Source organism: Schistocerca gregaria, chromosome 6 (assembly GCF_023897955.1).
Source record: "Schistocerca gregaria isolate iqSchGreg1 chromosome 6, iqSchGreg1.2, whole genome shotgun sequence".
NCBI lineage: Eukaryota > Metazoa > Arthropoda > Insecta > Orthoptera > Acrididae > Schistocerca > Schistocerca gregaria.
Window position 1 is genome coordinate 337,576,419 of NC_064925.1, and position 12,860 is coordinate 337,589,278.

Consider the following 12,860-nt stretch of genomic DNA (forward strand, 5'->3'; position numbering starts at 1 on the left):
CACATCAGGGGTCATATCACTCCATCTGCACACGCCCCAAACCATTACAGAGCCTCCACCAGCTGCTGACATGCAGAGTCCATGGATTCATGAGGTTGTCTCCATTGCCGTACACGTGCAATCGGTAGATACAATTTGAAACGAAACTCGCCCGACCAGGCAACATGTTTCTAGTCTTCTACAGTGCAATATCGGTGTTGACGGGCCCAGGCTTTGTGTCGTGCTGTCATCAACGGTACACTAGTGGGCCTTCGGCTTCGAAAGCCCATATCGGTGATGTTCCGTTGAATGGTTCGCACGCTGACACTTGTTGATGGCCCAGCATTGAAATGTGCAGCAGTTTGCGGAAGAGGTGCACGCTGAACGATTCTCTTCAGTTGTCGTTGGTCCTGTTCTTGCAGGATCTTTTCCCGGCCTCAGCGATGTCGGAGATTTGAAGTCCCGGATTACTGATATTTATGGTACACTCGTGAAATGGTCGTACGGGAAAATCCCCACTTCATCGCTACCTCGAAGATCGCTCGTGCGCCGACGATAGCACCACGTTCAAACTCACATAAATCTTGATAACATGCCATCATAGCAGCAGTAACAGATATAACGACTCCGTCAGACTCTTGTCTTATGTTAGCGCTGCCGATCGCAGCGTCTTTTTCTTCCTGTTTACATATCTCTGTAGTTGAAAAGGCAGCCTGTACCAGTTTCTTTGGGCAGTGTGTTTCAGTTACGAAAAATCTGAATGGAACATTATTTTTGGAACAAAAATGAATAAGCCTCGCAAGCAAGCAAGCCAGAGCAGAACTGTTTGCTCCTACCCTGAGGTGGCCAAGCGGCTGAATTTCCCCTAAGAGGCAGGGAGGGTGGGGGGGGGGGGGGGGGGGTTGGGAGGGAGGTGTCATGGGCTTATCGCCCCACCGTCAGTACGGTTTTACATATATCAGTATCAAAATTTCTGAGAATTTCGGAATGCTAAAGTAACATGGAAACTATCAAAAACCGTAAGAAATCATATAAAGTTACAAACTCGAGCAGAATATTGTAGAAAGAGAAGGGAAAGTAAATGAAGATCAGAAACGAGGTATGCTATTGGCAGAAGAATTTGAAAAAGAACTGAACGACGAAAGCGGAAATAGGCTGCTGCAATAGACAACATTGCCTCACAATATTTGATGTCCTTGGTCGTGTGAGCGACAACAAAGTAATTACACCTGGCGTGCAAGAGATATGAGACGGAAAAGACGCTAATGTAAGAATTCCAAATTCAAACAAGAAAAATGCTGACAAATGACACTATTACCGAACCATCAGTTAAACAAGTCGGTACATTGGGCAAGCTGTGAAGGAAACCAAGGAGAAATTTGGAAAGGGAATTGAAGAGCAGGGAGAAGAAATAAGAACTTTTTGGTTCGCCGATGGTAGTGCAATTGTCAGACAGCAGAGGTCTTGGAAGAAAGTTTAACGGGATGGATAGTGTTTTAAAAAGTGGTTATGAGATGAGTATCAGTAAAAAATGAAAAATGGGATGTAGACGAGTTGAATTAGGTGACGCTGATGAAATTAGATTAGGAAACGAAACACTAAACGTAGAAATGGATTCTGCTATTTTCACAGCAAATTTAGCATCGAATATAAGTGTTAAGAAGTCTTTTCTGAAGGTATTCATCTGGAACATAGCCTCGTGGAGAAGTAATGTAAGGACAAGAAGCAGTTCAGAAAAGAGAATAGAAACTTTTGAAATGTGGTGCTACTTACTAGGTACATAAATCGAATAATAAATCAGAAGATACTGATTCGAAATAGAGAAAAAAGACATTTCTGGAATCACTTGCCTAAGTTAAGACACATCCTGAGGCAATAAGGAATTACCAGTTTGTTAGTGTGGGTTAAAATTATAGACGGAGCTGAAGGCTTTAATACCATAAACAAGTTCAAATGGATATAGGCTGCGGTTGGTATGCAGAGATGAAGATGGTTGTGCAGAATATATTAGTACGGAGTGTTGCATCGAAACAGTCTTCGGACTAAAGACCACAGCAATAACAACTACTTCTAGACATGCCTCGTATGCTCCCTTCACATTTCTTTACTGTTTAGAATAAAGCAAGCACTCCGTCATCAGGCCACAAGTCGCCCATCTGGCCATCCGCCCGCCGTGTCATCCTCAGATGAGGATGCGGATAGGAGGGGCGTGTGGTCAGCACACCGCTCTTCCGGTCGTTGCGATGGTTTTCTTTGACCGGGGCCGCTACTATTCGGTCGAGTAGCTCCTCAATTAGCATCACGAGCCTGAGTGCACCCCAAAAAATGGCAACAGCACATGGCGGCCCGGATGGCGACCCATCCAAGTGCCGGCCACGCCCGACAGCACTTAACTTCGGTGATCTGACGGGAACCGGTGTATCCACTGCGGCAAGGCCGTTGCCATACTGTATAGAATAAGTGATTGCAATTACAGTACAGTAACAGTATCAAAGTTGCACCTTGCTCTCTGTGTGTAATATCTTTTCCGAAGGTGTTTCACGACAGTGATAGTTATAGTCTGGCGACGACCTATAACAGCCCAAAACTGTTTAACTAAGAAATACATACTGAAGTGACAAAGGTCATGGTTCAAAAGGCTCTGAGCACTATGGGACTTAACTGCTGAGGTCATCAGTCGCCTAGAACGTAGAACTACTTAAACCTAATCTAAGGACACCACACACATCCATGCCAGAGGCAGGATTCGAACCTGCGACCGTAGCGGTCGCGCGGTTCCAGACTGTAGAGCTTAGAACCGCTCGGTCACCCCGGACAGCACAAAAGTCATGGGATCTACATCTACATGGTTTCTCTGTAATTCACACTTAAGTGCTGGCAGAGGGTTCTTCGAACCATTTTCATACTGCTTCTCTACCATTCCACTCTCGAATGGCGCGTGGGAAAAAGGAACATTTAAATCTTTCCGTTCGAGCTCTGATTTCTCTTGTTTTATTTTGATGATTATTTCTCCCTACGTAGGTGGGTGTCAACAAAATATTTTCGCATTCGGAAGAGAAGGTTTGTGATTGAAATTTCGTAAATAGATCTCGCCGCAAAGAAAACCGCCTTTGTTTCATTGACTGCCACCCCAATTCGCGTATCATATCAGTGACACTCTCACCCCTATTGCGCAATAGCACGCAACGAGCTGCCCTTCTTTGCACTTTCTCGATGTCCTCCGTCAATCCTACCTTGTAAGTTGTAAGGATTCCACACGGCGCATCAGTAGTCCAGCAGAGGACGGACAAGTGCAATGTAGGCCGTCTCTCTAGTGGGTTTGCCGCATCTTCTAAGTGTTCTGCCAACAAAGCGCAGTCGCTTTCCTCACAATATTATCTATGTGGTCTTTCCAGTTTAAGTTGATCGTGCGGCAGCCCTTTAATTTACCAGCTACACTTTTAATTCTCGGTGACGATGCCTCTATAGATTCAGTTTTACGTTTTATCCGTGCAGCTGGGTTTTATCACTCGCTCTAGTGTGGGCGCTCTCGCATGATTTCTCAGGCTACCTTCAATTGTGACGTGGATACCAAAATAGTGTCTTTTATGGAAACAAGTTGTGTTGGTACCTCTATCAAAGCTTTCCAGCTGGAGGTTCTTCGTTTGTCGTTGAGTGGTTGACCTTTTACATGCTCCATCAACCACTGTAGTGTTTTACTCTAGTCAAATATTTGCTCTGCTCCTTTTAAGTGTCCTCTATTTTGTGTTACTGCGGATTCATTTTAGCTCTGTACGCCTTGGTGATGTCTCCTTCTGGGTGCAGAAGTTACGCTTTCACTTTATAGGCTTTTTACAAGTATGTCTGTTTGGAACTGGGGACTGATGACCTCGATGTTTAGCCCCCCAAAAAACCCCAAAACCAACCAACCTAAGTTGCTCGTATATGTAATTCCTAGGTATTCAGTCGAACTGACAGCCCTTATATTTGTGCGATTTATCGTATACCAAGAATTTATTGGATTTATTTTAGTACTCATTTGGATGACCTCGCACTTTTCTTTGTTTAGTGCCAATTGCCACTTTTCTCACCATACAGAAATTCTGTCTATATCATTTTGTAATTGGAATTGATCGTCTGATGATTTTACTAGACGATAAATTACAGTTTCATCTGCAAACAGTCTAAGGGGGCTGCTCAGATTATCACCTAGACCATTTATGTAAATCAGGAACAGCAGAGGGCCTATGGCACTACCTTGCGGAACGCCAGATATGGCTTCTGTTCTACTCGATGATTTACCGTCTATCACTACGAACTGTGACCTCTCTGAGAGGAAATCACGAATCTAGTCACACAACTCAGACGATATTCCATATGCACGCAATTTGATTAATAATCGCTCGTGACGAACGGTATCAAAAGCCTTGTGGAACTGTAGGAATATGGAATCTATCTGAGATACCTTGTCGATAGCACTCATTACTTCATGGGAATACAGAGCTAGCTGTGTTGCACAAGAACAATATTTTCTGAATCCGTGTTGGTTATCTATCAATAAGTGATTTTCTTCAAGGTGATTCATAATGTAGAGTGTAGTATACGTTCCAAAATCCCACTGCAAATTGAGGTCAGTGATATGGGTCTGTAATTCAATGGGTTACTCCTATTTCCTTTCTTGAATATTGGCGTGACGTGTGCTACTTTCCAGTCTTTAGGAACAGACCTTTCGTCAAGTGAGTGGTTGTATATGATTGTTACGAAAGGCGCTATTGTCTGCATATTCTGAAATGAACTTGATTGACATACCATCTGGACCAGAAGACTTGCCTTTCTTAAGTCACTCATGCTAACAGCTGTTCTGGTTTCGAATTCTGGAGTATTTACTTCGCCTACTTTCGTGAAGGAGTGCGGAAACCTGTATTTAGTAACTCCGCTTTAGTGGCACTATCATTGGTAACATTTCTATAGCTATCGGGCAGTGACGGTATTGACTGTTTTTTTGCCACTTGTGTACTTTACATACCCCCAGAATCTCTTTGGGTTTTCTACTATATTTTGAGACAATGTTCATCATGGAAACTATTAAAAGCATCTCGCATTGACGTCCGTGAAACTTAGCGAGTCTTGGGGATTTTGATTTCTCCTGAATTTGGCATGCTGTTTTCGTTGCTTCTGCAACAGTTTTCTGACGTGTTTTGTGTACAATGGTGGATCAGTCCTGTCTCTTATTAACTTATGCGGTATGAATCTATGTATTGCTGCCGATACTGTATATTTGAATTTGAGTCATAGCTTTCTACACTAGCATAATTAGCTTGAAAGGAATAGAGATTCTCACTTAGGAAGGCATGAAGGAAATTTTTATCTGCTGCTTTAAATAGATATATTTTGCGTTTTTTTGAGCGGTTTTGGTTGATATGGTTTTGAGCCTCGCTACAATGACCTTGTGTTCACTAATCCCTGTATCCGCCTTGATGCTCTATTAGATCAGGATTATTTGTGGCTAAGAAGTAAAGTGTTTTTTCCCAACCGCCTAATATCCTGTCGGACTTCTTTTTGCCCAGCGTAGTGTAGCAGATCGGTGTGGCATGGACTCAGCAAGTCGTTGGAAGTCCCCTGTAGAAATACTGAGCCACGCTGCCTCTACAGCCGCTCATAACTGCTGAAGTGTCGCCGGTGGAGGATCTTGTGCACGAACTGACGTCTCGATTAGGTCCCATAAATGTTCGATGGGATTCCTGTCGGACTTTGTGTGGCCAAATCATTCTTTCGATTTGTCAAGAATGTTCTTCAAACCAATCGCAAACAGTTGTGGCCCGGTGGCGTGGCGCATTGTCACCCGTAAAAGTCATATCGTGTTTGAGAACATGAAACCCGTGAATGGCTGCAAATGGTCTCCAAGTCGCCGAACATAACCATACCCAGTCAATTCTTGGTTCAATTGAACCAGAGGAGTCCCCAGCTCGTGGTCGCACGGTAACGTTCTTGCTTCCCGCGCCCGGGTTCCCGGGTTCGATTCCCGGCGGGGTCAGAGATTTTCTCTGCCTCGTGATGGCTGGGTGTTGTGTGATGTCCTTAGGTTAGTTAGGTTTAAGTAGTTGTAAGTTCTAGGGGGCTGATGATCATAGATGTTAAGTCCCATAGTGCTCAGAGCCTTTTGAACCAGAGGACCCATTTCATTCCATATAAACACAGTCCACGTCATTATGGAGCCACTACAGGCTTGAACAGTGCCTTGTTACATCTTGGGTTCGCGGCTTCTTGGGATCTGCGCCACACTCTAACCCTAGTATCTTCTCGTACCAACTGAAACCGAGACTTAGCTGATGGAGCCATGATTCACGGTCGTCTAGGGTCCAACAAATATGGTCACGAGCCCAGGAGAGGCGCAGCAGGCAATGTCGTGTTGTTAGCGAAGACACTCACGTCAGTCGTCTGCTGCCATAGCCCATTGACACCACATTTCGCTGCACTATCCTGACGGATCCGGTCGTCGTACGTTCCAAATTGATGTCTGTGGTTATTTCATGCAGTGTTACTTTTATGTTAGCACTGACACTCTACGCAAACGCAGCTGCTCTCGGTCGTTAATTTGAGGCCGTCGGCCACTACGTTGTCAGTGATGAGAGGTAATCCGCGAAATCTGATGTTCTCGGCGCACTCTTTACACTGTATTTCGATAGGTTGAATTCCTTAATGATTTTCGAAGGAGAAAATCCAGTGCGTTTAGCTCCAACTGACATTCCGCGTTCGAAGTCTGTTAATCCTCGTCGTGCGGCCATAACCACATTGGAAACCTTTCCACATGAATCACCTGAGTATAAATGGCAATTCCGCCAATTGAGTGCCCTTTTATAGCCTGTGTACGCTTTTCTACGGCTATATGTTTTTGTGCATATCGCCATCCCATGACAGCTCACTGTAACAGTGTACAACATCCACTTTTTTACGCTTTAGTTTTACAAGTAACCTGAGTATTTTTAGCTTAAACAGCTGATTTGTACCATAGTTCTATATTCGTTTTCGTCTACCGAATATGATTTGATTTCGAAACTAGTCCCGCCAATGAGGACTCGTAGCAGTTTTTCAGTGGTTGATAATGATGTAATTGAAATATTTATAAACTGCGGAGCACCGCTTACAGAAAACAACCTCTGCCCAAGTGCTAGTACGTGTGTTAAGACAGAGAACAGAGTACCCCATTTGCCTCCGGGTCTCGTTTCTTCCTCCATCAGGCCTGAGGACGCCCGTGGAGCGATGATACCTGTTGCAGAGGCATGCGCACAATATCCGCCCGTAGAAGCTGCGAAAATCTTACTTCGGCTACCACGAAGATGCGCACGATGCTTTTTGCAATCAGGATTTGACATTTTCAATTGATTCACAATCACTTGCCGCACTTACCAATTAGTTGCCGACGCCGGAAACCTGTTTCTCTTTCAAAATATTATATTGTTTTCATATCAGTTTTGCGTGAGGATCCGCTGACAGCCAGGCTCTTTTCACATAGGACGTTTGCATACTTCATTCACATGTAAATCGTCGTACATACTAGACGTAGTTCGGCTACCTCTTGAGGAGCCGACCCAGCATTCATTACATGTGACAACTCAGAACTGTGTGCCAGACTAGAGCTCGAAAGTGGATTTGTTGATAATACAGTTGTATTTATCCTTCCACTTAATACTGTGTAATTATGTAATAGGCGTATTTAAACTGTTTTAGCATGTAATTATCTGAACTGTTTCTTATTTAAATTGTTTTGTTAATTAAATTGCATTGTGTATTATTGAGAAAGAGCGGGAAACCGCGCATAGATACATTTTGAGAAAGAGCGGGAAACAGCGCGCAGTAATACATCTGTAATGGTAGCAGGGATTGTCTACACCAAAAACCATTGTTGGCGGCGAGACCGCACTTTTGTAGCATTGAGCGTTGGAAGCGAGCAGTTGCGAGTAAGATGTGAGACGAGGCAGTAGTAGCTAGCGAGACATGAGAGGAGGTCGCTGTAAGCGAGGTATGAATTAACACTTTGAAAGAAACTGTGTGCTCGCCAGCCACTCGCTATATGTAGCGCAATGCTAGTTTTTAAGAATTTTTGTAAAGAACTATGCCCCTTGTAATTGTTTGTCAAGATCGTTCTCAGAATATAGTTATGTAATTTTGATGGAAAATTAGGTATGTAGCGCAACGCTACTTTTTAAGAATTTTCGTAAAGAACTATACCCCTTGTAATTGTTTGTCAAGATCGTTCTCAGAATATAGTTAACTTCTACCAGATTAAATGCATTAAGAATTTTCTATCCCAAAATCATTCACGTAAATGCTTTACGGAATTTATTGTTATCTTAAAAGAAAAGTCTAAACTGAGCTTCAGCTTTTATCAAATCTAAATTAACTTCAACTTAAAGAATTCCAGTCACAAAGTATTATGAAACTCCACTAGCAGCTTATAATTATGTTAAAGAGAAGTAAGTATATTCATTCCACAGTTTGCTGTAGCAGTCAGATGGCGATCCAGTATAAATAATTAAAGGTAAGAATCAGTCTTAATAATTTCAGGTAACGACTGAGGGCCACGGCGACAACACATTTTATGTTTCGTCGTAATAATCAGTAGGTAGTCTTGACAGAGCAGCAGTTAAAAGATTTTAAGAGACGCAGCGTTCAGTCAGCAAGCAAACGTTCATCCAATATTAGACGGGAAGGTTTCAACTGGTTCTGAGAATATTTCTGGAACAAACACGTACAACATTTAAATGTTTTTTTTAAGGTTCAACAGATGAAGGTATGGCAGTAGCTACGGCACTGCACTCGGTTTCCGGAGATAGGAGGTGGAAATATCCTCGCAGACATTCGGACTTAGATTCCTGTGATGTGTGTCGCAACACTTAGTTTCTAAGTGGGGGGAGTGGTCTCGTTTCTTCTGTGTAGGCGTAATATATACCTTGAAAGATGATTACTTAGTCTGTGCTTTTCCTCTCTCTTCTGAACCTCGTTTTGTATTCGTTATGTTTATTGATCCTAAACCACTAGCACATTATAAACCAAAATTATTTCTGTACAATTTTCATTCTTTTTCAGTGTTTTGTATTTTATTGTTATTTCGTATTCGAAACAGGTTTTTAGTTTTACATGATTTTATGTTTAAAAGTGATCAATAAACACTTCGGTTTCACTTGTAAAGGATGATTCAATAAAAGCATTCTAAAATTGAACAGAATATAGGGAATGGTCCCCTAACATTTGGGTTAGAGACTTTGGAATTTGTAAAGTCAAATTAAATAGTTATGAACTTCAACATGTCTTTCGATGTTGCTGTCCTGAAGTAACATACGACACACTGTTCGCAACGAATTTTTGGATCCACTTATCCTTGTAAGCATCTTCCCCTCTTCGTTTATATGCACACTGCCTACATTTCTGGATTCTCCGTCAATGAATCTTTGGTTACCTATACTGTTTAGATGTTGATGATGGCATGTGATTTGCCTTGTTTCGACGTTTTGTTCGTAAGGTATTTGTTTTGTCGATTCATGTAGTAAGAGCGAAAGCGTCACGGAGATGCTCAACCAATTCCGATGGCAGACAATACAAGAAAGGCGTTACGCCTCACGGTGTGGTCTATTGTTAAAGTTCCGAGAGCGTACGTCCCTAGAAGAGTCAACCAGCACATTGTTTCCTCCTACGTATCTCTCGCGAAACGACCACGAAGATAAAACCTGTGAGAGCAATAGTTTTTCCCGACAGCCCTAAGCGACTGGAACAGGAAATGACACTGGTGCACCAAGTACCCTCTACCACACAGCGTAAGGAGGCTGGGAGAGAATATATGTAGATCAGATGAAAGAACTTTCATATCAGTCGCCGGGATAGGTGAAGTACGGTACATGAAAGTGTCACTGTATCGGTACAATTTCGTAAAAATTACGCATATTCATTTGTTGATCATTTTATTGGCTTAAATTTAAAAAAAATGCAGCCGCATCCAGTGTATCACGAATAATGTTGTTTATTTAAACTGTGCCACATATAATAATAAACAGTATGGCATATCCCAATCTCACAGAACGTTTCATTCACAAGTTTGCAAGTAGTAACTGCCATGACGTAACTGAACAACACTGCCTGGATTGATTATTAGTTGTACTAACCTGATCAAACACACAAATTACAAAAAAGTACGCTATCATATACATAAACAATAATGTATCGAAGTTTCTTTAAGATCGCCTACCCCGTGGAAGAACTAAACTCAATCAGAGTTCCACCGCCGCAAGGTAATTCGACAATAATTTGAGGATATTGATATCCATTGTTTCCAGTAACGTTTTCATGCTGAATGCTTCTAATCTGTACGAGTTGGACGTCGTCGCTTGTTTTCGCAGTTGTCACCCAAATGTCGCATCTCCATTCTGTAAACATTAAAAGTGGGGGTACCCCTCGGAGTCTGCAGATGTTTTGTACCGTCAGTTGTTAAATTTCAAGCTTATCGTCGTCACACAAAATCTGAATGGGATAGTTTGTATGGAATACCACTATGTGGCTGAGACACAGGTTGTAGCTCGCAATACCAGCGTGGCAGCGGTTGTTCATTCAATATCCCACTAGTCTGTTAGTGATACCTCCCAAGCCACAACATACTCCACGTTCGGGACTTTGTCACACAGGCTCTGGTTGGGCTGGGTTGGTTGGGGTAGGAGACCAGACAGTGAGGTCATCGGTCTCATTGGATTAGGGAGGGTTTGGAAAGTAAGTCGGCCGTGCCCTTCGACGGAACCATCCCGGCATTTGCCTGGAGTGATTTAGGGAAATCACGGAAAACCTAAATCAGGATGGCCGGACTCATGATTGAACCGTCGTCCTCCCGAATGCGAGTCCAGTGTGCTAATCACTGCGCCATCTCGCTCGGTAGACACGCGCTCTGCTATTCCACTGGTCACGTAGTTTCGTAGCCTGTCCGCCAATTTGTTGCTCTGGAATCTGCAATGGCGTTCTACTGTAGAATATCAACCTGCTGAATCGTGTTGAACACTAATGTGTTATTGTGCTGTTGCCTACGGTGGTCATGTACTATTTTCTATGGTGCTTGCGAATGAAATGGTATCACCGTCAAATAGATAGTGTTTCTCGAGGCGAGTTTTAGCGCCACCAGCGTAGTTTTTAATCGTGATTTCATGATAGATTCCGCAATGGGCAGCTCTTATTTTCTCAAGACACCTGAGATTCAATATCTACGCATGAAATCGAGAATTACCAGGATCAGGGAAATGACGGAAGGACTGGGCACCTTTAACTAACATGATCTATCTATGAACAACAACATTTATTTTAATAAATTATTTTTAGTAATAACAGGTCCCCTTCGAGAAACAGTTAAGAAAATTAGGTTGATCTGACATTAAAATAATGGTCTTCAAAATGGTGAATAAGACAGCCATTGAATTACAATAACTCAAACCAATTCAAGAACTTAACAATATCTATCATTTAAATTAAATAAGTTCTAGATAAATCTCTTCAGAACATTAGACAGATGTGCAAAAGGTTAGCATTAAAAGATTTACAATAAACTTAGAAGAAGGTAACAATATGTATTAGACATGAAAGGGAAAACTTCTTGTGGGAAGTCAATTAATCAAAGAAATGGTCGACAGCAAAATTTTGTTTACAATGCAAGTCAGGTAACACAAGATACTCAGCTTGAGCACAGACATCGAGGACGCACGACTGCAAACAAACGGCACGCCGCGAGAGCCGAGCACACGGCCGCAAATAAACCAGAGCCTCGCGCCGACAAGCCGCCGACACCACACACTCTCCCAGCAACTTAGTAAGTGCTGTTAACAGCAAGAAAGATAGGTGACTAGATTACACTAGAAGTAAAGTTATGGTTTAACCACGATTGCACCTACAGTTGTTTCCAATAAGTTCATACACCCCAGGAAACAAGCTTCACTAACAGAGAAAGAGAGCCGTAATTTTTTTCCAGGAAGGGCGTGCTTAAAAGGGCTGGAAGAGAGTAATAACAGACCAAGCAGCTTCTAAAACATCACGAAAACAAATATTGGAATTGGAAATGCCGTGTGGCTAGGGCCTCCCGTCGGGTAGACAGATCGTCTGGGGCAAGTCTTTCGAGTTGACGCCACTTCGGTGACTTGCGTGCCGATAGGGATGAAAGGATGATGATAAGGAAAAATCTCCGACCCAGCCGAGAATCGAACTCGGGCCGTTAGGCATGATATTCTTCGCGCTGACCACTCAGCTACCAGGGGCGGACAAAACAAATATTGAAACAGTTTGTAAGTTTCCTTTAATTTATGTCTATGGCCACAAATTGTTTTTGTTAAGATTACCGGTTTATGTGTATGACCTTCATCACATCTGTTTTATCAAAACAAAAACAAAAAAATTGTGACCATAGCCGTAAATTAAAGAAAACTTGTTGTATATACGGGCCACTGTTTTATTCGCGACAATGTCGCAGCTTGTGAAACAGTTGTGAATAAGAACTTTAATACCGACACTGACTTTTTAACTGGATAAGGCATAGACTCCTGAAATAGATATGCAGTAGAACTGTGCACATTACATAACTATAGCAACATAACCATGTGAAATTTTTTGAGACAGAACGCTGGCCAGCAGATTAAGCCAAGTTACTTAAAAATCACACAGAGCAGACAGGGTAATACACTATTCTTAAAATCACAGAGCCTAAAAACAAGGCGTGCATGACGACTCAGTAAACATACACTAACAGCTCTTCAATCACCTAACGGTGCGGGAAGTCAGTGCACAGAGCTGAACAACAACCTGCACACAACGTATGCGAACCAAACCTTTTTCTTCTGCCCAGTCCTGACGAAGAACAGTGAACGACGACCCTAAAAAAGAAG

The 12,860-nt window shown here is 42.5% G+C and overlaps 1 protein-coding gene and 1 pseudogene across 1 annotated transcript in view; one reads left to right on the top strand and one right to left on the bottom strand.

Moving 5' to 3' along the window:
* LOC126278661 (cell adhesion molecule 2-like) overlaps positions 1-12,860 on the top strand; it is a 1,323,224-nt gene that overhangs the window by 13,103 nt on the left and 1,297,261 nt on the right. The window lies entirely within an intron of this gene.
* LOC126279789 (5S ribosomal RNA) lies at positions 2,306-2,423 on the bottom strand (annotated as a pseudogene).